At 47.7% G+C, this 9,636-nt stretch overlaps 2 long non-coding RNA genes across 2 annotated transcripts; one reads left to right on the top strand and one right to left on the bottom strand.

The window, feature by feature from the left end:
* Positions 1–6,526: 6,526 nt before the first annotated feature.
* On the top strand, positions 6,527–7,694 carry LOC311031122. The gene is made up of 3 exons (XR_014599045.1): positions 6,527–6,672; positions 7,119–7,214; positions 7,339–7,694. It is a non-coding gene; the product is annotated as an uncharacterized lncRNA (long non-coding RNA).
* A 26-nt stretch (positions 7,695–7,720) lies between these two features.
* On the bottom strand, positions 7,721–8,676 carry LOC311031123. The gene is made up of 3 exons (XR_014599046.1): positions 8,538–8,676; positions 7,937–7,991; positions 7,721–7,861 (listed from the first exon to the last, which is right to left on the bottom strand). It is a non-coding gene; the product is annotated as an uncharacterized lncRNA (long non-coding RNA).
* Positions 8,677–9,636: the final 960 nt, after the last annotated feature.

Raw genomic sequence — 9,636 nt, 5'->3', positions numbered from 1 at the left:
ATAGTATAAACTTTGGTTGAGCTTGCCCTTTCCTTTAACTGACTATAGAATAAATAGAATATATTTGTCACTATACGAGTACATACAGCGAAATTGCAAGATCACCCCGTCCGTACATATACAGCATACAGTACATAGTAGACAGACATAATGGGATAACCAGTCGGTAAAAGTAGGTAGAAAGGGGGGAGGACAAGTGGGAAGAGGATGAGAAAAAAAGGCTGCTCTCAGACTGCGTTCCTGTGAGGGAGCAAAGTAAGGGACCGGGAAAAAAAACCTCAGCAACAACTCAACATATGAGCATACTTAACAACATGAGAACTCAACACAACTACCATGGGAGGGGATAAGGGGGAGGGAGGTGTACCAACGCAGACAGGCAGCCAGCCGCAGCCGCTGCCGTTAAGGTGCCGCCAGCGGACCCCGCCTGTCGCACTGGGGGGTGAAAAGCCGCAAAGGCGTGGGAGGAGGGGCTAGGGGGGTGTATTGCAAATGTGCATGTGTGTAAAAGTGTCCATGGATACGTGTATGAATCAAGCCTGAAGAGTTGTCTCGCCCTGCCCCACTCAGTGCCTCAGATTGTGAGGATGTCATTGCAATAACACAGCAAGTTGCCATGGAGACGACCTTGGTCGGGTACCAGACAGAGTCAACAATCAACAGGTGTCCATGTAGGAAGGGAGGGAGGATATAGTAACGCAGTATTTTGTAGAGCCTCTGTACAACAGGGATCTCCTGGAGGAGTTGTTCCAGCAGCGACCTTGGCCAGGGCAGCTGCCGCGAGGGGCCAGAATGCAGATTAGATTGTAGATGTTTGGGTTAGGGCGAGTAGTCTTATTTCAGTAGACACGACTCACTCTCTTTGTCCAATTTGGTCCTCAAGTCGATCCATTTGCCTTAGCAAAGCCGAAAGCTTCTCCAAGATGTTGCGGTTCATTTCCACAGTCTGAGCACTGGACACTCTGTCCAAGATGTTTACCATGTTACAGTCAATCACCGCAGTCTGAGCACTGTCAGCTCTCTCCAAGATGTTTACCATATTATGGTTCATTACCACAGTCAGAGTGTTGACAGCTTTGTCCAGGATGTTATCCATGTTGCGGTTTATAGCCACAGTCTGAGTGCTAGCGGCTCCACTCCCTCCATCAATCGTGATGGGCAGCTCTACGGGGCTTTGGACTGCTGACACCGTCTCCCGAATTTTACGATACACCAGGGCAGTGCCTAATCCAATCAGCAAAAAGCCTGTTATCATGGTTCCGAATATGTACATATCCTCGGTGTCCTCGACAGAAAGAATTGCCAGGCACACGACCCGTCAGGGCGGGTTCCCCCGAACACGAGCTTCTCGTCGAGAAGATTCTGTCAATTGCGTTGAGAGACCAGAGTTGACCAATTCCATGATTTAAATTTGGAGAAAAATACGGAGAGAGGCTCCCAAAAGTATGAGACGAGACAAGACAGCAGCAAGACAAGCAAGCAGGGAAGATAAGGGAGTGGAAGAGAGAGAGAAAGATGCGGCCACCTTCATTGAGAGCTGGAAAAAAAAACTTTTAATTTTGTGCCATTCTGTGTTAATGAAGTTCACAAGGCCTTGGAAGAGTTAAACTATAGGAATTCTACTGGACTTGATCAGATTGAACTTTACTTCTTAAAGCTATCAGCTGATTTTGTAGCAGAACCACTCATGCGTATTTTTAACCTCTCAGTGCTAAGGATATTCCTAAAATATGGAAATCTGCTTTTGTGACCCCTCTATTGAAAGGGGGTGATCCAAGTATTTTAAATAATTATAGGCCAATATCAAACTTATCTGTACTAGTTAAAATTCTTGAATCTCTTGTGGGTCATCAGCTGAAGAGTACTTATTAGGGCTGGGTATTGTTTAGAATCTCACGATTCGATTCGATTTCGATTCGTTGGGTCACGATTCGATTCAATTTCGATTCGATATTGATTGAAATGCTTCGATATCGATTCAGTATCAAGTAGAAATACACAAGTAAGTGTACCAGATAATTTTTTCAAATAATTGATTTAGTTTCATACCTTATGAACAGCCGTGGTATAACTCATGGCATGATAAAACAGGACACTGAACTACAGTGCATGTAACAGGTTCACACCGGCCCGTGTAGTGCAGTAGACAGTAGTAGTGCAGATATACAGTTCAAATGCACATATTTGTTTATCTACTCTTCACATTTATTAAATGTATTTTCTCTTCCTGTTTCCCAGCGCGAGTTGAGATACACAAATCGCATTTGTCAATCGCGGTATTTTATTTTGAAAATTGCTTTTATTTTGAAAATTGACCGGATTGTCTCGTGTCTCTTTGTGTGATTTCCTGCCAGAACTGACGCGTTCGCTCGTGGCACGCGCAAAATTAGAGCAGACGCCGAAACGATCGCTTCACAGCGCGGGACGGCTGCGCCTATTCGCGGCGCTCCGTGTCTGGTGTGAACTACACTATCGCTTAACAAGGGCGCCGAAAATGGCTGAATCGATATTGAATTGCGGGGAAAAGAATCGCAATGCATTGCTGAAACGATATTTTTACCCATCCCTAGTACTTATACACCAATGAAATCCATCCATCCATCCATTTTCTTCCGCTTATCCGGGACCGGGTCGCGGGGGCAGCTGACTGAGCAGGGACGCCCAGACTTCCCTCTCCCCGGACACTTCCCCCAGCTCCTCCAGGAGGACCCCAAGGCGTTCCCAGGCCAGCCGGGTATCATAGTCACTCCAGCGTGTCCTGGGTCTTCCTCGGGGTCTCCTCCCGGTGGGGTATGCCTGGAACACCTCCTGAGGAGAAATCCTGTCCATAAAAATAATGAACAGAACCGGTGACAAAGGGCAGCCCTGCCGGAGTCCAACATGCACCTGGAACAGGTCTGACTTACTGCCGGCAATGCGAACCAAGCTCCTGCCCCGGTCATACAGGGACCGAACAGCCCTTAGCAGAGACCCCGTACTCCCGAAGTACCTCCCACAGAATGCCACGAGGGACACGGTCGAATGCCTTCTCCAAGTCCACAAAACACATGTGGACTGGTTGGGCAAACTCCCATGAACCCTCGAGCACCCTGCGGAGGGTATAGAGCTGGTCCAGTGTTCCACGGCCAGGACGAAAACCGCATTGTTCCTCCTGAATCCGAGGTTCGACTAACGGCCGAATTCTCCTCTCCAGTACCCTGGAATAGACTTTCCCGGGGAGGCTGAGAAGTGTGATCCCCCGATAGTTGGAACACACCCTCCGGTCCCCTTTTTTGAATAGAGGGACCACCACCCCGGTCTGCCAGTCCAGAGGCACTGTCCCCGACTGCCACGCGATGTTGCAGAGACGTGTCAACCAAGACAGCCCCACAACATCCAGAGACTTGAGGTACTCAGGGCGGATCTCATCCACCCCCGGTGCCTTGCCACCGGGGAGCTTCTTAACTACCTCGGTGACTTCAGCCCGGGTAATGGGTGGATAAACCTCCGAGTCTCCAGCCTCTGCTTCCTCAATGGAAGACGTGTCAGTGGGATTGAGGAGATCCTCAAAGTATTCCTTCCACCGCCCGACGATATCCCCAGTCGAAGTCAGCAGCTCCCCACCTCCACCGTAAACAGTGTTGGTGGAGGGCTGCCTCCCCTTCCTAAGGCGCCGGATGGTTTGCCAGAATTTCCTCGAGGCCGACCGATAGTCCTCCTCCATGGCCTCCCCGAACTCTTCCCAGACCCGAACCTTTGCTTCAGCGACCGCCCGCGCTGCAGCACGCTTGGCCTGCCGGTACCCGTCAGCTGCCTTGAGAGTCCCCCGAGCCAACCAGGTTCGGTAGGACTCCTTCTTCAGCTTGACAGCATCCCTTACTTCCGGTGTCCACCACCGGGTTCGGGGATTGCCACCACGACAGGCACCGGAGACCTTACGGCCACAGCTTTGAACAGCCGCGTCAACAATGGAAGCAGAGAACAAGGTCCATTCGGACTCAATGTCCCCAGCCTCCCTCGGGATCTGGTCAAAGCTCTCCCGGAGGTGGGAGTTGAAGACCTCCCTGACAGAGGGTTCCACCAGACGTTCCCAGCAGACCCTCACAACACGTTTAGGTCTGCCAAGTCTGTCCAGCTTCCTCCCCTGCCAGCGGATCCAACTCACCACCAGGTTGTGATCAGTTGACAGCTCAGCCCCTCTCTTCACCCGAGTGTCCAAGACATACGGCCGGAGGTCAGATGACACAACCACGAAGTCGATCATTGACCTCCGGCCTAGGGTGTCCTGGTGCCACGTGCACTGATGGACACCCTTATGCTTGAACATTGTGTTCGTTATGGACAAACCGTGACTAGCACAGAAGTCCAATAACAGAACCCCACTCGGGTTCTGATCGGGGAGGCCGTTCCTCCCAATCACGCCCCTCCAGGTAACACTGTCGTTGCCCACGTGAGCGTTGAAGTCCCCCAGTAAAACAATCAAGTACCCCTCCCAAGGACTCCAAGAAGGCCGGGTACTCTGCACTGCCGTTTGGCCCATAGGCCGAAACAACAGTGAGAGACCTATCCCCGACCCGAAGGCGCAGGGAAACGACCCTCTCGTTCACCGGGGAAAACTCCAACACATGGCGGCTGAGCTGGGGGGCTATAAGCAAGCCCACACCAGCTCGGCGCCTTTCACTGCGGGCAACTCCAGAGTAGAAGAGAGTCCAGCCTCTCTCAAGGAGTTGGGTTCCAGAGCCCAGACTGTGCGTGGAGGTGAGCCCGACTACCTGTAGCCGGTAGCGCTCTACCTCCCGCACTAGCTCAGGCTCTTTCCCCCCCAGTGAGGTGACATTCCATGTCCCCATGGCTAGAGTCACCGTCCGGGGATTGGGTCGCCGGGGCACCCGCCCAGGACAGCCACCCAAATCGCACCGCACCAGCCCCTTCTGAACCCTCCTGCGGGTGGTGGGCCTACAGGAGGGCGGGCCCACGTCGCTCTTTCGGGCTGTGCCCCGCTGGGTCCCGTGGGCACAGACCCGGCCACCAGGCGCTCGCCTGCGAGCCCCAACCCCGGGCCTGGCTCCAGGGTGGGGCCCCGGTGACGCCAATCTGGGCGACGTAAACTTCCTCGATCTTGTATCTTTCATTAAGGGCTTTCAGTAAGTATCTGTCACCTAGGACCTGTTTGCCTTGGGAGACCCTACCAGGGGCATTAAGCCCCGGACAACATAGCTCCTAGGATCATTCAGGTGCTCAAACCCCTCCACTACGGTAAGGTGTCGGTTCAAGGAGGAGACCAATGACATGTTATCAGCAAATCAATCAGGTTTTAGAAAAAGACATAGCACTACCACAGCTGCACTGAAGATCGTAAATGACATCTCTGCAGCACTTGATAAGAAGCAACATTGTGCAGCATTTTTTAATGATTTTTCAAAAGCCTTCGATACATATACCATGATGTTTTAGAACGCAGACTTTTTGAGCTCCAGACTGTCAGAAGTTGCAACTGCTTGGTTCTCTAACTATCTTAGCAATCAGACACAGTGTGTTAGATATGATGGGCTATGTTCTGACAATGTATCTGTTCATAAGGGGGTGCCGCAGGGCTCTGTATTGGGTCCACTTTTGTTTACTATTTATGTGATCTGGATCATAATGACCCAAATTCTACATTCCATTTTTATGCTGATGACACTGTTGTATACTGCTGTGCTGCATCCCTGCAGGCCATTGAATATTTGCAAAATGCATTTTTTTATTTTACAAAATACGCTGCATGAGCTGAAGCTTGTTTTAAATGCAGATAAGACCAAAATGATAATGTTCACCAACTCAAAGTATCAGACACAGAATGTACCTATAGTGGTCACCCTGGATGGAAAGGAAATAGAGCTTGTTAAATCTTACAAATACCTTGGTATTTTGATTGATGACTCCCTTACTTTTAAACCACATTGAGGCTAAAATTGGGTTTTTTTCTTCTTTGGAAACAGGTTGTGCTTTTCTTTTAATGTAAAAAAGCATCTTGCAGCAACCTTACATTTATTGCAGAAAAATCTGAAAATCAAAGAGCTTGTCTCTTTATCAGCTTTTAAATCAAGAGTTAAAGACTTAGAAGCAGATTCCGTAAGATGTAAATGTTTTAAAGGGGCCCTATTATGAAAAATCGACTTTTCCATGTTTTTCAACCCTAAAATGGGTCCCTGGGGTGTCAATAAGTCCCCACAGTATCAGAAAAGACCACAATCTCCCTGTTTCACAGTCTCCCTGTTTCACTTTCTCAGTTTGAAAGAAATCCTCCCGACAAACAAACGGTTTGCAGAATGTCCACTAAATGACGTCAGCACCGAATTTTGCTGTGCCTTATATGGGTCATCTCGGCTCATTAGAATCGCTCCACCTGTGTGGTCCCGCCCACATAATCCCCATACCTGTTGGCTGTCAGTGTGATGTACAAACCAGTTAACCAAAATGCCAAAATCAACGGAAAGCGAGTTGGCACTCCAATTGCTGATATTTACTGGCATCGTCGGAGATGGAAATGTGCGCACACGTGTCCGTAAATGTGTGTTTGTGTGTGCGACGCACTTCACCGACAGGAGCTTTGACAACATGGGTCGCTACAGCTCAGGATATACCTCTAACCTGGGGCTAAAGTTTGGATCAGTACCGACAGTCCGAGAGCCAACCACAGACACAGAAGCGGTAAGTTTCTAAATATTAGGTAATATGCCGTGTTACAGTTTACTTTGCTTTCTTAGCATTGGTGTGTTAGCATTGGCGTGTTGCGCTAAAGTCAGCATTGGCGTGTTGCGTTAAAAGCTTCCATTGTATTGATATTGAGGACCGTTAACGTTATGTAGTACTGCGGGGGCCCAAACCTGTAAAATAACGCTAGCTAGCGTTACATCAGTTTGCTTAAGAACGTTTTGTAGCTTGAATGCGGCAGCGAGAGCAGCTGATCAGTGTTTGTTTATACACGCCGATGCAAAGACGACGTCACCAAATGTTTGTTTTTTCACCACTAACGAAGGGATTTTACGAGCTATTGGTGCGTCACCACATTAGTTATAGTGAAATAGTAACGTGCTCCACATTTCAGATGTAGTTGTAAACTCTGACTGTCTGTCTGACTGTCTGTCTGCTTACAGAGCAGCAGCTCACATCAGCGTCCCACACCGACCCACCACAGCTACTGTTGGCAGTCACCTGTCTAGGAGGACTACAGGCTCCTTACCCAAGTAAAGGTGTGTATCCTGACATGTAGCCTACTTGAGATCAGGTTTAACAGCAACTACTAGTAGTTGTGCGGATGTGTATTTCTATTATGTGATATCATGGGTTTCATTCCTCCATACAACTCTGTTACAGCTACTGTGTCCTGCAAGGACTTTGGTGTTGGCACAGCCATGGTTCCAGACCTGTTTCACAACCACTCCGATAAGGAGACCATCAAAGAGAGCTCGCCTGGACCCGGTAGAGGAGGAGGATACTTTGGAGGGCAGCTCTTCCTTGACTTCAGAAGAGCTTGATATGACCCTGCAGAGTCGGCCACAAACAGTTTGCGTTTGTGTTCTGAGATAACTGTGAACTTCAACTGCTGATTAATTTGACAATAAAGTCTTTACAGTAATTGTAAAATGTGTCATGGTTAATATTACTGAAGTAACGGTCAGGAAGACTGCATAATATGTTGCATAGAGGGATTTATTTTTTATAAAACACAATTGATAAACAAACAACAGACTGCTGTATTCCTCTTACATGTAAAGCACCATAACCAGCTCTATATTTCATGCGTTTTGGAGAGAGAACATTCAGACAGACAGTTCCAACCAGGATGTCCCACCATGCAAGCCTCTTCCTCCTCCAGCTGCTGCATCCGTCTTCTTACCTAGTGTGAATCATGATAATCGTCATGTTATGTGAATAATAATCTCAACACACAACTTGGTGTAACAGACATTACCTGTGGTGTCTCCATGCAGCAGACATGTTCTGTGTCTGAAGGCCCACTTAGTCACCTAGATGAATATAGCACAGAATTTGAGCATTTCAACAACAAATCTTGTTAATATGGTAACCTGACGGACACTGCTGACAAGCTGAGGTGTAAACCTCATGTTTGAATTTTGTAACAGTAAGTTTGGCACGTAATGTTGATATGGAGCACAATCAAGTTTATAAAACACAGTACACAGCCTATGATTCAAAATTCAGCACATAATTCTGGAGGACGACATACTGACCAAATCCTGTTGCTTGTATATCTTTATGTGTAGAGGATTTTTAATCCCGTCAATGTGATGTAAACAAACTGCCCGCATACAGGACGCTGTTTTCAGCGGGTTTTCATCCGTTTAAATATAATATTCCCCATTTGGAAAACATGCAACTGTGAACTGTCAACAACACGGCACTACTAACGATATTAATTGTTGCCGAAATAGCTCACAGATACGTTACTTATAGAGCGAAGAACGCAGCATTAGCGTCATTGTGCTTAGCTCTAGCTACGCTAACACACATCGAGTTACCGTCCAAAACGTTACACAAACATGTTAACTAACCATCCAGGTTCGTCCTGCTGCATCCGCGGCGTAGAACTTCTACAGGAGCTGGTCCTAGTTCTGGGTTGGAGTCCGGTTCGAAGCGGTACGGCTGGACCGCTGTTAGTTTGTAGCGTAGAACCATAACCATGGCAACAAGCTGGACGCGGACAGCACGGGGCGTTGAGACACAACCACTTCCTCAGTAGGAGCGGGGTCGGGGGTCATTTCCTTAGCATAAGGCTACACCCCGACAGAATCACCCGTTTGAAAAAGTGGGGTAAAAAAGCTGAAAATGAGGAGTGTGATCCACTCCGAAATACATGTTCCGATTGTTTTTTCCAGTTGAGGAATTCAAAGACCAGGTTTAAAGACATCAATAACTTATATTAACTTGTGGAAAAATAGCATAATAGGGCCCCTTTAACCGAATAGGCTCCATAACTGGCTCACAGGAAGTTTCTTCGCAGATTGTTCTTTTAATGTAAATCTTACTGTTTTAAATGGTATTTGTTTTTGTCTCAATTTGTACATTTGTAAATGTGTATTTGGACACAATGGGACAAACCTGGTAAATAAAGGTTAAATAAACAATAAAAAAACAAATACATTTTGTTTATTAATTTCCTGTTTTATTTTGTAGTTTTTGTCCCGTGTGGTTTCCTGTCCTGTACTTCCTGGTCCTTGTTGTTTCCACTGTCTTGACTCCCCCACCCTCTCATGTTGATTACCCTACCTGCCCTAATGTGTTTCACCTGTCCCTCGTCAGCTCCATGCCTGTGTTTCCCCTGTCTCTTTGGTGGATCGTTGTATATGTTTATTCCTGCATGCTGCACCACCCTGTTTCCCTGGGATTATTCGTATTCCTGTGTCCAGCCTCCCGTGTCCCTTTGTGTTTTTTGGGTTCATATGTATATCTTTTTGAATGCCCTTCCCCCCCATTGCTCTCCCTCTGTTGATACATTGTTTTATTCGTTAAATAAACATTTTTGCCTTTTTATCCTTTTGCCTGCATTTGGGTCCAACCCTCTTTTCCCCTTTACCTTATGACCAAAGCGTAACAGAATGCCGTGCACTGAGGAGGGAGCAGACGGAGGTTGGCTATGGGGTTCACTGCCTG

Source organism: Eutrigla gurnardus (genome assembly GCF_963514095.1).
Source record: "Eutrigla gurnardus genome assembly, chromosome: 20".
In the NCBI taxonomy this organism is placed as follows: Eukaryota; Metazoa; Chordata; class Actinopteri; order Perciformes; family Triglidae; genus Eutrigla; species Eutrigla gurnardus.
This window is presented reverse-complemented; position numbering and strand designations above follow the sequence as displayed.